This window comes from Xiphias gladius, chromosome 1 (assembly GCF_016859285.1).
Source record: "Xiphias gladius isolate SHS-SW01 ecotype Sanya breed wild chromosome 1, ASM1685928v1, whole genome shotgun sequence".
NCBI lineage: Eukaryota > Metazoa > Chordata > Actinopteri > Istiophoriformes > Xiphiidae > Xiphias > Xiphias gladius.
Genome location: NC_053400.1, coordinates 22394587 through 22415436, shown reverse-complemented (window position 1 = coordinate 22415436; position 20850 = coordinate 22394587). Strand labels below are relative to the sequence as shown.

General features: G+C 39.8%; 1 protein-coding gene across 2 annotated transcripts in view; it reads left to right on the top strand.

Annotated features, from left to right (window-relative positions):
• Positions 1-20850, top strand: part of ankrd11 (ankyrin repeat domain 11) — a 97448-nt gene that overhangs the window by 11120 nt on the left and 65478 nt on the right. For both annotated transcript variants that reach the window (XM_040118582.1, XM_040118665.1), the window contains one exon: positions 14464-14543. The gene's annotated coding sequence lies outside the window, so the exon portion shown is untranslated. The remainder of the gene's footprint in view (positions 1-14463; positions 14544-20850) is intronic.

Sequence of the window (20850 nt, the reverse complement as noted above, 5' to 3'; positions counted from 1 at the left end):
ATAATGAACTGGACGGCTTCCTGCATTAAAATGACCTCTTTTTTGGTATCCAGCCCCCAAGTCTAAGATATTAGAGCCCTACCATTAAATGGTCTAAATAATAGAAAAAAATCAGATCCTGTAAGCTTTGAATGTGCATATATTTTGCCTTAAGCATTTCATTTCACACCATATTTGTCAGAGGCTATGATTTAGTTGATACCTCATTAAGTTTCCCATGGTTGTGATCAGCCAAATAGTGTCTGTGTTTGTGGACCAAGTGGCACCACCATTAAACATTTTAGGAAGAACCTCTTCTTTGCAGAACAGTTCAGGATTTAATTCTATGTAAAGCTACAACTGCTCTACTGTGAATGTTTTCCTAGTAAATTATTTAGTTATAAAGGGCTAAATTTGGAGTGGTTGGTTGATAGAGCAATGAGGTTTTGGGTCAGTTGTCCTTTGCACTTTCCTTTGTTGTTCCAGCCCTGCATACCTTTCCTGCATGTCGATGTTGATTTATGCAGGTGTGGTTATGGCAATACAAACTCTCTCCACATAGCTGTTTTGCACAAACACACACACACACACACCAATTGTAGTTGTGTGCAACATATCCATTAAATTTCATCATATCGCCCTCTGAGATTCTTGGATAGATTATATCGTCTGTTGAACTCAGCTCTGTGGTGCACTGTTATGCTGCTCTCTCACACACTTGGCTCGACTCCCCCTCGTCCTCTTTTTTTCACACCCCAACACCTCTGTTCTCACTCATCTTCTGCTTCCACTCAGTCCCTACCACCTTTTCCTTCTCATCTTCAAATCTGAGAGCCCAGCAGTACCCTTGCATACTGCATCCTCACATGCCCGTCTCCCCTCTCCCCTCACTTTCTGACAGTCTCCTCCCCCATCTCCACCTCTATGCAGTAGCCCTGGTTCCTCAGGAAGCACTGTTTGCAGGAAGCTAAGGGCGTTGGACTTAACTGTTTGCCTTGTTTCCTTCTTTGACAAAAATCATAGTAAATTATGCCACACACCAACAGCCATGGTGTTTTTCAGCATTTAGTCTATAATCTTTTATAAAGTAATGCAGGATAATTTACTTGACATGTCTTTTCTGTAGTCCAAAACGCAAATATGCATATTTATAGTAAGCACGCAGTTTTTCCTCGGCTGGTAGATTTTGATGCCTAATCTTAATGTGTTGACCAACAAAGCTTTTTTTTTTCTTATTCAAATTAGAATCTGTATACATGACTGTATTGAAGTGATTGAGATCACTCTTCTGTGTGTAAGGCAACAAGAGGCTGTCTACTTACCACATAACTATAAAGGTCAAATCCAACAACATGATTTTTTTTCTGGTGCATTTAAGATGTCAGTCAATTGTTCGTGTCATGAACATATATGCTTATGTTTCTATAGTTGCGCATCAGTATGTGTACAGCTCGTTTTTAGAGAATGAGAAAGCTCTTGTTTACTGTCTCCATGTCTTTCTAATTTTTTATTTAATTTAATTGTTTAACTGTTTTCCATAGGTTCAACTAGGAAGCAAAGTGATATAAAGATTATGTATCAGTTGAGGGGAGAAAGTGATATTTTGCTGAACCAAAGCATAAATGATTTCTGAACAGATGTGTACCGGCAAACCAACTACATCTTGTAATGCTGCCCTGTGTCGTAATGCTACCACTGCTATTCTTGTGACAATGTGTATGGAAGTTTTCTTATTTTGGTTTGTGTGTTGTTGTTTTTTTTTTTTTTTTTTGCTTTAGACACAAAAATCTATAATAGGTATCTGTATTAAATGGCCATCATCCAGAGTCCTGTATTTTTCTGCCCCGGTCTGCACATGGCTGCCGTCATACCTTCACAGAAGAGAGTGGAGAAAAACAATTATCAGTTGCTTCTCATCTAAGGGATTAAAGCCCTCTGCAGCAGGCCCTTGTGTGATTTGGCTTTCCCCTCCTAGGAGTGAGAGGAAAAAATTAACATACACAACACTCATACAGCGTGGGTGCATGTATGTTCATGGTGTACAGGCTTCAGTGAACACTTCAGCAGTCAGTTTTCATAATAGTAGCTCAAGTAAACTCTGACATCCTCAAATAGTGTTGTTATATAGCATGTTTATTTTCAGTGACAATTCTTTAGAGAGTTGTATTGTCTATATATATATATATATATATATATATATATATATAAAAATCCCTAACCACAGACTGCTGTTACCGATTTCCCCACTCTGTGTGCTTTGTAGGGCTGACCTGAGTGCTTCGAAGCGTTGACTGTTGCCATGATAATCGACATCCAAATCAGTATTCGAATGCTGCGTTTTTAAAATTTTTATTATATATGCATTACCAAAGAAATTCCAATTAGCCCATGAAGTAAGAAATGCTAATCCAACATTGTTCATTATGCATCAACATTAATTATTATAAGTTATTCTCAGAAAAGGACATTTAATCTAAGTGATAGTTTTGTGTGTCACAGCTCTCATCTGTTATGCTAGCAAGATATTGAAAGGTCAAGCATCTGGAATAGCTTTGTGAAGTTGACCCGCAAAAAGTCAAGTGCCAGATATGCCAAAGGAAACTGGTCTATCATAAATCTACAGTGAGTTTGGCAAATAACCTTAAAACTGTAAGTAACAGCTCAGCCATTCCTGATGTTAGTGCAGACTGCATACTAACAAAGTATAATGGTGAAGCTTCAAACCCCTGAAAAAGGTATTCGGGACAGCCATAGCACTTTGCAGTAGTTTCACACTGCCTTAATTCATGCACACCCTTCTCAGGTGTTTAGACAATTTTCCAAGGACGAAATGAGGACAAAATGAGAAATCGCAGAGTGTTTGTGTGGCTCAAGCCTGTCAAAAGGGAGAAGAGGCTTACTAACAGTCAAGCCCAGCTAAATACGCAGAAAGTCTGAAATGGCTCCTTGTCAAGGTGACAGCGGCATCATGCATGATGTGCATACTTTCACATGTAACAAGCTGGGTTCGTTGTGCCAAGCAGTTTCTGTTACCAAGATAATTGCTAGCCCATGTGACTGCATATCAGCTACATGGGGATATGAACCATCAGCATTACCATATATCACACATAATTTTTCTGATCACTAGAACACAGAATTTGTACTGATAGAAATCTGAGTTGCACATCCCCATGTGGAATTGGAGAGCAGACTTTGTAGCTGGATACATGATTTAGTATATGTGTGGAGACAATGTGTCTCAGCTGGAGATATTTATTAAAAGCTTACTTTTTAACTTGCAGAGAATTATGTGGGTGAGCGGATGGCCACAGGCTTTCAGAACGAACACAGTCGACTTTTTTTGTGGTGTTAACGCATGTGCGGGTGTTTATGTCGATAATGTACCATGTGCTGCTACTCCTCCATTTCCAGTATTCACGGAGTTCTGTCTTTCAGTGCAACCATGGCAACAGAAAATGACAAATGGCTGAACTGTGGAAACACTCAGGTTTTGTGTGAAGCTGAATGGCAGAGCAAGCTTTCTTAATGGAAAATCAAATCGCAGTGTCAGTGAATAGGCCGGCTGGCCTTCAATAACTGTATAAGGCTATTACAATTGCAAGATGACTGTATGTAACTTTACTATTCCATTATAATCTAACATGTTAGGCATTGGTTTGGCTTTTTTGCCAACATCTGGCAAGTAAGAACCAGAGGCCAAAGTGCCACATCTGGGTACTTATCTCAGTATGTAATATCATGATTAAGTACTGCAACATATGCAGTCGACTTGCCTACTAGACATTGCAGAGCATGTATTAGCATTAGAGAGAATATGTGCTGATTTCTTATTTTTTTAAGAAAATATTGGTTGCTGTAAACTAGCTAAGTTAAACTACAGCTGTACATGTGACGGAAAGTCATTTGTAATCAAGAAACAAGTACATGTCATAAATACGATACACAAAGTGTCTGTGTGTCTGTGTGTGTGTGTGTGTGTGTGTGTGTGTGTGTGTGTGTGTGTGTGTGTGTGTGTGTGTGTGTGTGTGTGTGTGTGTGTGAAAGATGGTGACAGATGGAGAATAAAAGCCCATGTATGTGTGCTTACCTGAAAATATTTAATAGTCTTGATGGACCAAAGTTATAGAAAGGAGTGCTTTGATAACCCATCAGTATTAAGATCCATCATTCAGGCCTCTGCTCCTCTGTCCTGGTATATTGTTTGCCATATCACTTGACAAGAGAAGAAACAGCATAGAGTAGCTGGGATGTGCCAATTGAGAGAGCGAGTCTGAAAAGAATTGCTGCTTTTCAGTACTATTAGCCGGTGTCTATGCTATAAAATAGGACAGTGGCATGATCTGTTGCAGGGCAGCAAGTCCACCCGCGCCAACCCACGCCTTGTTGACACTGATGTGTAGGCTTTTATGTAAAATAATACGACAGGCTGTTTTGATGTGCATCTTACACGTGAGTTTGTTTTGGAATGTACATATGTTTGAAGCAAGCGGAGTAGCAGGTTCAGTCACTGAAATGGGCATATGTGACGTTAGTTTAGAGAAACTGTTTGGTATAAGTGCAGAAATGATTGGTTGTTGATTGTTGTTTGAGTAGTCAGTTGACAGAAAATGTATCTATGATAAATTTTTAAGTATATTTCAAACTCATTTGTTATGAAAAATACATTTGCAGCATCTAAACTGAGGATTTGATTGCCCCTCTCATTTTCATATCATTGTAAATTGATGAGTACCTTTAGGATTTTAGACCGAATAAGAACTTTGAAAGCATTGCCTTGGGCTCTGGTGACTTGTGAGGGCAGTGTCATTATTTTATCTAGCTAGCTATCTATCTATGCCATTTGTAAGCTGACTGAGTTACTGTAACAAGTATATTCCTCTCTCACTCTCATTCCTCTCGCACAATTATTCTCAAACAATTTTTCAGAGTGTGTTTTTGAGCTCATCATCCGTGACACATGTAATTCTTGGCTGTTTTAAATATTTTCTCCCTAGTTTATTTCTGCAGTAAAGACGTCGGGAGACGCAAAGAACTAATTTTCACTCGTCATGTTTTTATTTCTTCTTTGGCAGCAGGAGTTGAAGGGAAAAAATATCGTCTTTTATTAGGGCCAATGTGATATCCTTTTTCTCCAGAGTGACAGAGAACTTGCAGCATAGTTTTTCCCGTTGATTTGGTTTAGGTGCTGTGCATATATGCTTAGACACTGCACCTAAGTCATATAATGGTAGGGAAAACCCTGATAATGTTTGAATCAGTAAGATAGACACAATTAAAGCAGTAATGATTCTGCCATCCCTAAAGTTAAATTTTGGGTGCTGTTATTCTGTTCCTTCAATTGTTTTTGCATGTGTATTTGAATAATTGTATTATATCTTGTCGGATTTGAGGGTCTAAGGACAGAGGGTGTTGTAATGCTGTACAGATTGTTAAACGCCTCGAGGCAAATTTGTGATATGTGTTATTGGGCTATATAAATAAAATTTGACTTGACTTGATTTATGAAGATATTATGTACACTGTCTGCTAAAGCTGCATGCTAATTGAGCAACCTAGTTTGGAATATGATTAGAGTGCAACACTAGAATATGATGGTGAAGAAACATTGTATTATTTGTTAAGCCCTAATAATGTTCATTTTAAGTGTGGCAAAATACCAGTTTATGATCTTTAAATGTGACTTTGTGAAAATGTAACAGACTTAAGGATATTACATGCACTATTTTTCTCCCAGCCCAAGCTGTAATTGGTCATATATAAATACAACTTCCATGCTTTTCGGTTTATACCTTTATTTTTGTCTATATGAACCCCTTTGATGAGTAACTAGATGAAATCCCACGGATGCTTCACCTAGTCAGGAAGGATTATACTTAGCAGGCTAGAGACTTATTGGTTTACCTTGTGTCATGTTGATGAGTTCTATGATTAATTTAATTGATTAATTTTAATGAAGCAGCTCTGAACAGCATTGTTATGAATGTTCCAAAAAGTACTATGTTGTCATTGTTGTTCTTCATTTTCATTCTAACTACATCAGAGAAAACAGTCAGTGTTAAAGTATAGACTGAAAATGTTTAAATTCCATGGAAAATGGAAATGTGTTTGCCTTTGTTGCACAGCTACGCAGAAGATACCTTCAACTGCACAGGCTTTATATTGAGAACACATGCAAGTTTCAGGTTGAGGCCAGCATTTGAAAAAACATCTTTTGAATGTGAAGGGATTTTTTTCCCAGTCCAGAGAGCTTGTTACCTTGACAACAGCAGAATATTCGTAGCAAGGGGAGCTGAGCGTGTGAGCTAAGCTTGCTGTGGCATGGCTGTGCTGAACAAACAAGCGCTGTCGCTAACTGTGTCACGAGTACTGCTGCTGCTGCTGCTGCCGTCTCATTGCAGCCCTTATTCCCTCCCTTTTCCTCCTCCTCCACTCACTTCTCTGCCTTAATTTAATATCAGTCTTTTATTTAGCTGGTTTGATGTTCAGGTGGTATCCACCCATCCCAGCTATCTGACAGACGCACCTTTTTATCTTTGTTATCTAGACAGCTTTTTATAACTCCCTGCTCCGTCTTTCACCTCTTCTCATCCTCCTCTGCATTTGTTTTTATTATTTCTCATTGGTATCTTCTATGCTGGTGCTTTTTCTTGCACTAGTGTTTTTGGTCTTTAGATAAACTGATTTGGATAGAGCTGCCATGGTGCTGTCTGTGTTGGGTGATCCTGCTGGAGATACGGAGGATCAGTGTGCTGTGGTCCCTCCCTGCAGAAGCCAGGCTTTATCAATAATGTAGATGTTTTTGAAGAGGAGAGGTGTGGTGTGCATCTCTTTTCCCCCTCCTCCCCCTGGCCCATCTCCCCCTCCCCCCCAGCTGTCTCCCCACACCCTCCAGTGTCAGGTTTCCCCTCCAGTGTTTGTGCATAGAAGAGCAGATGACTGAATCTAATTAGTGAAGATATTACAATAAGCTCTGATACCTGATGCTTTGACATACTGCAGGCTGAACCCAGGCTGTTATATTAAGCTGCTGTTGCTTCCTATTGTTTATTTGGAATAGTGCTTAGACTTATTATAGGGGTTCATCATTGACATCGATGAGCCAACCCCCCATATATTATAGGTAGTGTATCCTTTTTTTTTAATACATAATTTTACATATTAAAGGTATTTTACAGTTGGAGATTTGTCACAATTAAAACTGCACAGTCTAAACTTGTTTGACACATTTAAAAAAATCATTACATAGATTAGGTTAATTACAAACACAAATTTTTTTCAACTGCCTTGCTTCCTCATTGACTTTTTTTTTTCCTCTCTTAGTCTAGTTGAGAGCTTCGTCTCTTCAATATTGTTTAAATGTCAGTAATCAAAGTTCATTTGAAATAAATCAAACACATGTTGCGGTGACAGTATTATTGCATTTATATGGATGATTATTTTAGTTAAACTTGACAGATTAGTTTTGCCATATACTCTTATTAATGGACACATACATTTTTGTAATTCTTTTTTTTTTTTTTTTTTTTTTACTGAGATAGGAAAAATATGGAGACTGAAGGCATGCGATCCACTTAACTTTCATTAAGTAAATTACAAAGCAGAGTGTCAGTAATCACTGGTCTTTGTAAGGACCTACTAGGCATTAAAACTGAGAACAGTCCTGTATTAAAATAATGCAAGGGGCTATGTTAATGCGAGGGTGTTGTTTCAGGTACTGGTGAGACAATAAAATATGATCCAGTAGGTCCAGTTTGAGTACCTGATCCATGAGTCTATTTGCTTATTAGACACCAAAACATAGATGTTTACAATATTATGAGGAAGAGAATTTACCACTCTAGAACGTTAGCAGCAGCAACTATTATATCTTTCGTTTCAACAATTGTAAAGTAGTAATAGAAATACAGAGTTCACGTTAAGTAATCTGCCAGGAGTAGGAGATTGCACATACTTGATTGGCCAGCGCAGCACCTTGCTGGGTGACATCCCGTAGTGCTCCAACAGGAGTTGAGCCATGCTTAATTTTTATGCTGGACGGTCCTGCATTTTCCTGCTGGAGCCCTCTGCATTGGCACCTACACGTTCATCAACAGAGAGGCCTCATTCAAATCATAAGGAGGCTGCGTTTTTTCACAGGGCTAAAGTCAGTCCCAACCCAAACTTAGACTCATTTCACTTGATATGCCCTTTCATGTTTTTTATCACATAGCCATTAGTAGGACAGGGACACAACGTTAGGCTAATATAATACTTCAGAAGTTTATCGCCCAACTGTTTTGGACAAACGTGTTTTATTTCATCACACCTAATGGCACTACATGTTAGTTACATGAGATTGTGTGCCAACATTTCTAATGTAGTGCTAACTGTGTCCTGCATATGAACTCTACAAAATTCAGCTAGCCTGTGAATTTTGTTCTAGATGATTTACTGTGCTGCAAAGTCTGCAGTGTTAGTATGAATGAATGTCCCTTCATGACGTGTACAAGGCCTGTGACATGCTTTATGAAATCAGACAGAGGTCAGTGCTGTTGTTCCAGGTCGCCTTTCAGCTGGCTCCGATCTGTTTTCTGATAGGACAGCCAGACACAGGACTGACTGGAGAGGTGCTCTGTAGCCCTCGGGGGGCACACTGGTGTGTTTGTGTTACATGGTCCAGATTTCACAAAGAAGCAGCAATAATATTGCTTTAATTTCAACAAGGTTCCAGTTTGTGGAAATGTAAGCTTTTCCTGTAAAAAGATTCTAAATGACAGAGAAGCACGACAAAATATGCCTGTTTGGTGAAGCCAGTATTAGAGTCCCTGTCTCCTCCTTTATTCCATAGTACCCTGGGGAGTTGTGCCTCCTTTGCACACACACTCAAATGCCATGTGTCACCAGTGGTCATGCACAGGGAACCAGGGGTCTTTCCAGTCAATTGTTTTTGCCCACCAGGAGATCTTGTTAGCTGTCTCTAGGTTTTGGTGTGTCCGTTACACCAATTACACCTTTCCTTAATATTTACCTTCTCCCTTTCCCAGTAATCTCCCAGGTATCACCTCACATTATAAGCCCAATATCATAACCATCCATACTGGCCATTGGAGCACACAGGGGGCTCTAGTCATGATATGTTAAATAGTAGTAGCTTTGCGGTGTTGATACAGCTGTTGCAATGGTAAAATAAGTAAAACGACCTAGCAATAGGCCCTGTTTTGCTGCAACCAAATGTTTCAGTCACTCTAGTGCAATGCCATTCCCTGAGCTCCAGTGAAGAGATTTATCCTTATCTGCAGTCATAGTCTGTCAGCATGAAAGGCAGCCTTTGATTCTTGTTGAAGGTCATTGTTAAAACCAGGGTTGGTCTCACCAGCTCTCTCACTTACAGCAGTGTTTTGAAGAGCTTGTAGGGCAGCTGCCTTGACAACACACATGTGCTAGCTTACCGCCCTGTGGCTCACAAACTGTTCTGTTCCTCACCAATACATGCCAACACCTCCAATGCTGTGATGAGCTTAGTTAAGCACTCTAAAAGACACTGTTGATATTTCAGCTGTTAGATAACAGGGACATGTCCAGTGAACATGGAGAATAATTAATTATGCAGACATGTTGTTATGGTGATGCAGAACTAGAAATTTGCTTTAATTACGCATGATAGTGCTTGAATGTTTGGCAGCTTTTCCACAGTGTGAAGGCAGGTATTTGACTTAAGGCTAGGTTAAATGGAACTGAACTTCAAACAGGGGTCTGGCCTTTCACCTCTGGTGTTTTCATCAGCTCCACTGCATTAGTCTCGTGCATAAATATTACATAGCATATACAGATTATATTTTGTGCACACTTGTGCAGTTCAATTTTTGTCTTTCTAGTGACTCATCTGATTGAGGATGTAACTGATGTTTTGTGCAAATTTGGCCTTTCAGCAGTTTTTGCGTTTGTGCTGAACATATATGCCATCCTCTCATTCTCTCCTGGTGTAGCTTAATCAAAGCTAATTAGCTAGGAAGCAACTGTTACTAAGGAGCCTATCAATGCCACCCAGTGTGCAACCACTCCAGCCATGTAAACATATTAGGTTAGTTGGAGATTTCAGCACAGTTCTGTTTGACATGTCCTACTAGTGTTACACTGTATTCTGATACTAGAAAGGTATCACATTACCCTGCCGTTAAAAACTGTTCTAATCCATTTTATTAGTGGCGATACATTAAGAATGACAGTGTTTTCTGTGCTTCCGCTCACCAGGAAAGTGACAAAATGAGAGGCATAGCCGCATATACAAGTGATCTTGCAGACCGTCCACGGCTTGTCAACGCACGAAGCAAAAGAAAAAACATAAACTCAAGTATAAGGGACATCAGATCACTGCATACCATGTAAAAGCTTTTATAACACTATGACCTTGATCTAATTATTTGCATAATTCAGTTATTAATGTTATAAATGTACTAATTCATTGTCAAAGACACACCTATATGTATGAAAAAACAAACAAACAAGAAAACACTTAATAGCACATACACTGTAATTTTAATGAGCATGAAAATAAACCTAAATTACCTTAAATGTAAGTCCGGCACATCATGGTGATGAAGCTCAAACCCGGGATTATTAGCATGCGCACTACAGTAGTGCACTAAAGTAGACTGAACACAAATGATTCAGTACACCTTCTTGGCTGTGCTCTACTGAGTGCATTTTCTAGTTGTCTATTTGGTCAAATTGTATTTTAAAATGACAATTAATTAGAACAGGTTCATGGTATCATTTCAGTATCGGTGTCAAGATATTTAAGCAGGTATCGTATCAAAGTCATAATTTTGGTATTGTGACAACAGTATGCCCTACCATGAGTGCTGATGGAAACGCATGTCAAGAGGTAAACGTTGGCATCGTCATTTTTCAGTTAATATGTGTGCATGCAAAAGCATTTTTGTTGTAACTTAGTTTTACTACTAGGTTGTTTGACAATGATATCTTTTACATTTGAATAAATACGAGGACCAAATTCTTGGGGCAACATAAGGGTTGAGATATGCTCAAAAACAACCACCTCTTATGATGTGTTGTCCAAGCTCATTGGAAGGCTCAATTCTGTGTATAGCTGTAATGAACGACCACACTTGAAGGCAGAGGGAAAAGCCAGCACTCATAAGGATGGGTAAATAAGAGGATAACGACTCATATTTTCTTAGTGCTTAGTTAATTGTACACATGAAAGGTGACAGAAATTGTGGTTTCAAAAATGGGGGAAAAGAGAAATCTTAAAGGGTAAGTTCAAACCCTATGTCCTTTCTCAACTGCACAGCTGGCCAGTCACTGACATAAGTGATTAGATATGTTGAATTGTAAGTTTTGTAAAGTTGCAGAAATGGTTGGACATAGTCCTCCCAAGTCTGACATCTGCAAATTGCTAAACACTTACGTTTTTAACTAGGCTAAATTTTACTTTGCGAAGATCTTTGCATCTCAGTTCTTGGGAGCAGTAGAATGTGTCCTTGATGTTGTCTTCTTGTTCCACTTAAGGGGAGTGTTTTCTGAAGTGTCTTGTATAGTGGCCTGTAAGTTTTTGTAAAGTAAAATAAAAAAATAAAGTGTGAGTCTCGATCTGCTGCTGCTTCATCCTCTATTATAACAAAATATCCAGTTCAGGCATGGTACACCTGTGAAATTGTCACTGAAATAGACACTAGAGAATCAGTTTTCATATTCAAAGCGGCACTCATGTTTAATTTCCTGACAGTTGTCAATGTAGAAATTTTCATTGTACAATAATACCTGTCTTTTTTTTTTTTTTCTTTCAGCTCCATGTTTTGCTTGCTACTGTGTCTTTATTATAGGGAATGGTGTATCATAAAAAAGGCGTCTTAAAATTTTCTATAAAGGCTTAATTTACAGTTTATGCTCCCTTGTTTTGCTGATATCCATAATTTAGAAACTAATCTGGGTCTACAAGAAGTTTTTGGATTTGCTTTCAGTGTTATGTTCATTGGTGTAGCCATGCTTTTAATAGTATACAGTTCTCAACTGAAACTGTCTCTTGTTAGTTTTTGTGGGTGATCATCAAGGGGAACGTATGCTGTATCCAAAACTCTGTTGGGAGGGTAGTGTTCTGCTTCCTGGCTGGATTATTACAATCCGTCAATCCTGTGCTTCCCGCTGGGAAAGCCCCACAGGTTCCACTTCAGAACGAACACAAATACGCATCTAACCATCATCCTTCTTATCACTTAGGCCATCCCAGTGAGGTCTGGCCTTAATCCTGTCCTGCGTACCCACCTGCCACCCTGCCTGTGCTATCAGCCTTTGTACTCTATCCTGTAAAACCCTCCACACAAGTCATACTTGATATTATCCTGTAGCAGAGATATACACACAACTTAAAAATAATAAACAAGCACTTACACATTTATCAAATTGTAGATTGTGGGGTAACATGCAGTTCCCAGAGACTTGTAAGTACTGTGTGTTTTTTAAATCGCATTAAACCCGACAGCTAGTTGCTACTGACTATTGGTCTTCAGTCCTCTTGTGATGCCTTTTAAAACCAGATTGATGGAACAAATGTGGGTTCAAATTGGGGGGAGTCCAATAATCACTGGAATGTTACCAGTTTAGCCTGACAATGGGCCTCTGTTAAATACCCTCCGATGTCCCGCCTCCTAAATCCTGATAAATCCTTGTCCTCATAGTTAGGAGGGGACTGGGGGAAGGGCCACCAGCCAGGCAGGTTAGGAACACTAGCAGGGCTTGGATGCTGGGCTTTAGCTAGTTAGGTTGAGTTGTTTTGTATTCCATTGTGCTACTCATTGTGGACCGGAGTAGGAAATGTTCTTAGGGCAGCCCAGCTCAATACACTCAGGGGTTTGTTGCTATAGTCTTATTTATGATGTTGACTAACCTAGCTAAATATTGCTGTGTATCTAACATCACGGATTCAGTTCAGTGACTTCGGGAGTCCTATTTATATGTGCTTCTTTTACAGGTCATTAAAAAATTATGACACAGATAAATATTATAGATATGAATTAAATATTATGCCAAATGATGATTGTTGGTATGAGATTGATGCATTGTGACAACATTTCATAAACCTTCGTAACACTATCCCCCAATTATACATGCACCACGTCCATTACACACATCTCCAATTAAAGTTAAAGGTTTATATATACATAGTTGTAGCATTGCATTACCTTACACATCAAACATTATATTAAGCGGTTCCTCACAGATAAATTTACAGATTTTAAATTTTGGGGAACAGGAGCAATGGTGTCAAATCACTCTGTATCAATGGGGACCCTAATTTTGGGTATTGGGTGAGAAAAAGTCTGATCAGTACGTTCCTAGATTTAAACTCTTGTTCTATAATAAAACGATAACTTCCATTAAAGCTCTAGGAAACTCCAGCTTATGAAATGCTCACTTTATCTTTTAACTGCATTCCTGGCCATGCTTTCACAACCGAGAAATGTCATCATCTAGTTTCATTAATTGTTCGATCTTTATTTTCTTAGTTCCAAAAAACGTTGCCAATTGTTGTTTCAAACAGCAAAAGTTTTCAGATATGGGATGATGCTCCCCTTTACTTAGAGGGGTGCAATGAAGATTACAAGAAAAGCATGTCCATTTAGCTGTATTTTTTTTACCACAAAATTCTAAGCCATTTATTCCAAGTGACATTGAAATCAGACATTTTTATGCAGGCTTAAGTACGAAACCAACTGAATAAGCTTCTTGGTGCAAAGTATCCATTGTCACTATTATTATAGAAATTATGGACGTTATCCAAACAAACAGAGAATTAGCAGTGAGAGCATAATTTTTACAGTTAAATTGCTTACACAAATAGACCATCACATGTATTACACTATCATACCTGTGGCTTTGTGCAGTTTTACAATGCTAAATGGTTTATTGGCTTAGCAGAATTAATGTTTCCATCTCTTTGCCGCACACCGCAAAATACAGGCAGTTTATTAGCACATTCGTCATGTGCATTCATGCTCTGTCACAAAAAACACTATGTTTTGGGTTGTCTTCACTCCCATAGGGGGTCATCCGCAGGTAAATCTTAAATAAAAAAATTAGCCCATAAATATTGGCAAACTGATCATCTGTCTATACTTAATTCACTTGAGCAGGGAAGGTGTGCGCTTATTACATGCAGTTCAGGACAAGACAAAGTACAGGTTTGTGATCATTACCACATGGGAGCACAGGGACTGGGCAAAGAGCAGGGTTATTTTAGATAAAGACAAGGTTTTGAGGGAACGAAAAGCGGACCAAATGCCTCACTGCATGGCAGCGCCCCTATGCCCTGTTCTCCCATAGGCCTTTCTCAGCTTGCCCGAGAACTGTGGCAGAACCGATCCTGGAAGGAGAAACATGACCCTCTGCATCCACCCCATACCCATCCATCGTGAGGAATGTGAAACTGCTTGTGCTGTCCTAGTAATTAATGCTTGGTTTTGTTTTCAACTTGTTTTTCAGGATTCTGTGGACTCTGCAGTGGCAGGTGTTTTTCTAATTGGATTTTAGCCCACTGACATTCTCCCACAGCCATGGAATCGGTATGTTGAAAAATAACATCCTTTTGAAAATTTAAGCATAAGGATTATACTCAGTCTTTTTTAAGTCCGCTTTCATTCAAACAGTAAAGCACTTGTTTCTTATAATGATATTTTTGGCTTTTTTTTTCCCCCCTCTATCAGTTTGTGGTGGCATCATAATACATGTAATGCAGTACCTTATGGTGTGTGTCTGTATGTGGGCATTCTTGTGACCAAAGCAACTTGAGAGGATAGAAGGATAGAAACATCACATTTGCAGCTATATCTTTTTACCATCCTTCATCTGTTTGAGTTGTACTGAAATGGAGTTTGTGTTGGTGTCAACCATCTGATACTTGAAGACATTCATTTGGTCTCACATATTTGAAATGTCTTTATCTTAGTATATTACATCATTGCAATAATGGAACACCAGGCAGCTCAAGTATCTCTTGTTTAACCAAAAAAAAACAGTGTTTTTAACCAGTATAAAGAGAGACTGTCTGTACGTGAGTGTACATGTATACATATGTGCTTACATACTAGAAGCATCAGCCTCTACCCTTTATTGTCAGTCATGCAGGAGACTGTGTGTGCAGGAGTTGCTTGTACCAACAGGCAAGCTGAAAGCGCAGCAGCATTGAGTTCTATCCACTGGAATGCATGTATTAAGAACAGGGCTTAGTGCATGCCTAACCTCTGCTTTCCTGTCCCTTTGTCAGAGGCTGTGTGTGTGTGTGTGTGTGTGTGTGTGTGTGTGTGTGTGTGTGTGTGTGTGTGTGTGTGTGTGTGTGTGTGTGTGTGTTTGTGTGTGTGTGTGTGTTTGTGTGTGTTTGTGTGTGTGTGTGTGTTTGTGTGTGTTTGTGTGTGTGTGTGTTAGACTGTGAAAAGTAGGTCACAGCTTCTCATGTGTCCAACAAAAGCCTTCCATTACCCTCTCTCTGTCTCAGTCACACATGCATTGCATACACACAAATACATCTTCCTGTTGGTTAATGTGAGTGTAACTGAAAGTCCTGATCCTGTAAAATTCTAGATTATGAGTGCACAGCCACTTTTATTGTACATTTTAATGTCACAAATATCAGTGTTTCCTGCCATACAAGCAAAGTTCTACGCCGATCAAAGTATTGGCATTGTATACAAGCCAATGAAGGATATTTCTGTCAAGAACATGCAACCTAGTAGTAGGTAGGGGATGGAAATTGATAAGATTTTATTGATACCAATGCCATTATCGATTCTGCTTATTGGTCAGATTCTTTATCGCTTACATTAACAATTCCTGATCAATTTTCTGTGCCGGGAAAAAAGTAGGCCTACACAGGTTTTCAGCGTCAGCCCAACTGTTTTATTATCTCTGAGTCTGAACACAGCGTAGAAACAGAGTAGAAAAAAAGGCATGCATGTGACTCAGGTGAGCAAAAGCTCCTCTGTTTAACTGCTGTTTTCATTTACAGTGATTCCCACAGGTTGAGAATTTATTTGTGTTGGTGGTTTGTGCAGTGTGTGACCGATGTGCACGCAGTGACTCATGCAGTTTAGAGGTGGAGAGTGTAACCCAGGTTGTTTTCTGTAGCTACAATTTACAGATTTTGCCTAAAAGCCTCACATGCAGGGTATCAGTAGATGCTAGCTAAGCTGCTGCGCACGGAGAACCCTCTAGTCCCCACTCAGTTACTGCAGCACATGCAACTCAGACAGGTGTGTGGCCAAAAATGAGTTGTTATTTCACTTATTTCACTTAGGTGCTCTAATGTAAGATTTACCTAAATTGAAATCAAGTGATTTCAATCTACCTGGATGGGCTGCCCAAGTAGACCCTATGTATGGGAAATGCTGATTTAGGTTTTCTTTTTCAAAGAAAAAACCTTCTAAGCTTGCCTGCTGGGCGCTTAAATTTACCCTTGGTAACGCATGTGCTGCTCGGTTGGGAGGAGGTGGCACTTGTGCGTAGTGTCAAACATGGCATTCCTGCAATTTAAGCCCATGTTGTGTAGAAAGATGTCTCAGCATATTGTTGGTGCTTCCACCCTTACTTGAAATGACCATTTTACAGACATTACGACTAGCAGTGTCGTCATCTTTCTTGGTGAAATGAAGCCACGCCTGGGACCGTTTCTTCCACTCTGCCATGACTCCTTGTTGCAAGATCCCAGCAGCATAGACAAATGAGTTTGACGTCATCGTTTTGCAGAAACCTGCCGGCATTGATAAAAGGAATTTATAAACCCAGAGGCATACAGTTCCAATGGTTAGGACATTTTGGAACCAGTTCTCAACTGCAGCTGGTTCTCAATTCCCATACCTAGTAGCAAGGAATTAAATGGCCTTGGAAGTATTGATCAGATAGAAATGAAAGTTTTTTTTGTTTTGTTTTTTTTTACTTAAAGGTTGCAGTCAGGGATTGCATTTAGTGCAGAGGCACATGGGGGGTTAAGGGTGACATTGCTAAATTCTGAAAATATATAATAATCACAGACGGGGTATCATTTAAAATATGTGAAATCACATTGAGAGAAATTTTCTAAGCAGAAGTGTTCCATCTGGGAATCACAAAACCAATGAATATATGCTAATTAAAAAATCTGCCTAGTGATCAGTGTCTGGACTGCCTATGGCCTTGATCAACAGCTGCAACACTGTCTCATCCCATCCTCTTCTGCACAAATTCATCTCTCTTCCTCAGTTTTCTGACTCTCTTACTCTCCTCCCACCCACCTCTCTTCTTGCTTCTCTGTGCCTGTGGCTGTGCACCAGCAAGAGCTGCTACTGTTTACCTCTCCGAGCTGCCTATATCTGCTTACTGTCAGTGGAAACCAAGGGAACTGATCGCAAAGCTTATTATGGTGCCAGGAGTGGAATACATGCTGTGTGCATGTGTGCCTATGGGGGCTGGACACACACGCTCAAACACACACACACACGCTCGCTCAAACACACGCTCGCTCAAACACACACACGCGCTCTCACACACACACACACACACGCTCTCTCACACACACACACACACACACACACACACACACACACACAGAAACCCTCTGCCACTCTCCTCCTCCCTCTCCTCATGTGATGCCAGTCACATGGTTTCCAGTAAATCAGAATCAGACTTTTATTTTTAACTGCTTTAAATCCTCCACCTGGTCTCCATGGTTAGAAGAACTGACAAAGGTGTCTGGTGATCACTAGTCCTTTTCTTCTCTCTCTGTTTTTCTTTGTCACTATGTGACTATCTTGGTGCCATTTCATCCCAGCTTCATGAAGCTTATGCCATATCTGTCTCCCTGCTCCGTACCTGGGTTTTATATGGGTTTTATGTGGGTTAAACAATGCTATGCTTGGGTATGAAAGCATGAATATAGAGCCACCATAATGTACTAATGTAGAAGACATTAGTGGTGACTAGAAACCCTTTCATACATACATTATTTTTTGCTGTATTGCTCTGATGCTTGAACAAGATTGTAAAGCAGAAACTGTTGCATAATAATAACATGACTGAACAAAGAGGTCCTACCACAGTAGAGCATAGCATCTAAACCTGCTGCTTTATTGAACCAGCAGTATAAAATAAACACTTAAACTGTGACAACCATGTTTAGCACATAGAATTGCTATATAGATCTGCTATAAATGTGTAGTTTAGCAATAATGTGTGTGGAACTAAAGTTATGGACCCAGGCATTGTGTGAACTATGAGCACTTTTTATTTACCTGTTACAAATATTATGGTATGAGTAGCCTAATTGTGTTGAATGTGTGTCATTATTGCAGGTCATACACAGGCTTTTTGTGTGGACATGGTGTCTCCTCTCTAGGCTGTAGCCAGCCATCAGCAGTACTGATATCATTCTGACTGTTATCTTTCAACAGGTGAGCTCAGCGGGGAGGTGTCTGTGTGTTCGATTAGGTAAAGATGAAAGGCTAAAATTCTTGTAATCACACCTTCTCCACTGGTTCCCTCACAGGTCCCTTTCTATCTCCTCCTCTTCCTCCAAAGCAGGGCTTGTTTCTCAGTGGGGATTAGTGTGTGCTGCAGCTCTGAACAGGGAAGTGGGCCCTGCCAGTCACATTACATAACTCGCCCCCGCTAGTGCAGCTCGGCCTGGCCCGGCTGGAGAGACGACTATAGAGGCTTTGTTTTCCCAACCTTCCCTTCTTCCTCCCCTCTGCTGCTCCTCCTCTTCCCCCTTAGGCAGGCTGCATACTGATGCTGTATAGAAGGGGTCTGTTTGCAGGGAACAGGCAAGGCACTGTGGCATGGAGTGCAGAGAAATACGCTAATAGCAAGCTGAATGGCAGTGAGCTCACATCTTGGGCAGAAGAATTTGAGGTCTGCCATAGGTCATAAAGTTTCAGGGAGATGGGAAGCAAGGGAATGCAGTACTGTGCTTTACTGTCTGCCCAGGGGTTCCATATCAGCATGCTCAGTGTTTACACAGAAGGTTAGAGTTCATTTTAGGAGTGTTAGAGCGCTATGCCAAATTGCTCAATGTTGACAGGTTATGATACGGTTTGTAAGTATTCCCTAATTCCTTGTTTTTGTGCCATTGTCCTGTGCAGTTTCAACAACAGACACAGAAAGACACACACACACACACACACTCTTACCCACCTGGCAGTCTGCCACTGTTAGTAGGGTGGGAGTGGGAGGCCAGTGTGCTCTGTGTAATGGAGGTTCAGACCAGTTAGCACTCTGAGTGAGTAGAACTAACTCATAGGCTTGAGAGTGAAAAGGATAAATAGCAGTGCATGGCGGCAGCTTTGTGTACAACATCTTGCAGCACTGAATCCTTGGCTTGCTCTTTATTGCTGCGTTTTTCCTTCTATGGAGTTGGGATTTTTGCTGCTGAGACATGACAAATGACTTCAGTAGTGAATTGATAAAGAAGGGAAATAACTCGACACCAGAATACACTTGGTGTTAGGGGTATGAGTAATGGCAATGTTCCCATTTAACACACTAAAACACATATTTGTTTCTCCTGATTTTAATCCAGATTTGTAAGGTATTTTGATAGCATGCCATGCTCATAATCATGGTAGACAAATATTCAGCAAGTCTGGCTTTTATCTCTTGGTTTGCCTGTCACACAGTGCTGCGACAGTCAATGTAGTTAATACTTTCTTTCCCTATGGTAAATTACAATGGGCATTTCTTTCTTGTTTGTGATTCTTTAGGGTTTTGGTTATTTATATCTGCGTTGAGGACAGTCATACAAGGCATCTATCATTGCAAAACCTGTTGGCAATTTTTGCAAAGAAAAAGAACAGCCACCAAATCTTGATACTGTTAACATTTCATTTACATGCAAGCCCCTCCTGCTATCTAAATATAAATACAAATAATGTGGTTAAACAGATGTGGATAAAAATAGTAGTATCTGTGCATATTCATCTAATCCGTCAGCATAGGATGTCGGTTTGCTTTCATCAAGATATTTTTTCTGCTCTTGCTGGGAGGTCATGGTTACTTCCCAGGCACTGTTTTCCAAAAGCTTAAGTACACGTTAACACACACGCACGCACAAACAGGAGCTGTACCTGATGGTTAAACTGATTTAGACTCGCTACTGCTTTATAATGTTGGTGGTCTATGAATTGCCATGTATTCTACTGTCTACTTATTCCATCACAGACTCGAACCCTATATTTCAGTGTAGCCTGTTTCATGTCAGTCTCACTGTTCAGTCATATCCGCGCCCTTCTCTTCTTGTAATTCTAATTCATCTTAAGTGTGTGTGTGTGTGTGTGTGTGTGTGTGTGTGTGTGTGTGTGTGTGTGTGTGTGTGTGTGTGTGTGTGTGTGTGTGTGTGTGTGGTATTTTCACAAGAATGTTGTCATGGCAGCCTAGTTTTTTATACAGATTGGGTGATTTGGTTGAATGATTAAATTTTTCAATACAGTATCATTATATGGCAACAGCATGCAAATCAATTTTAAAAATTTATAGATTGTATTAATTTTAAATTCTACTGTACAATAAATGTTATTGTACACTGTTACCTGGTATGCATCTAGGCCAGCTGTATGCCCCATTTTGTAATTTTTTAAAATGTTTGCTAGGAATCACTCATTTCATATTGATAATAAACATTCACACAATTTGATGATATCATTAAGATAGATAGTCATTTATAATGTGGAGTGTATTTTACTGTTGTAGTGGACTACTTCATTGTCAGTTTTGGTAAGAGCTTAATCCAAATGCTTCCGATCTAAATGTAAATAATGTAGACATTCGAGGACTGTGTATCTAGTTTGCATTTGTATACTATCTTGGCTTCATCTCTGCATTTGGAGATGAGCTTGAGTGTGCTTTCAG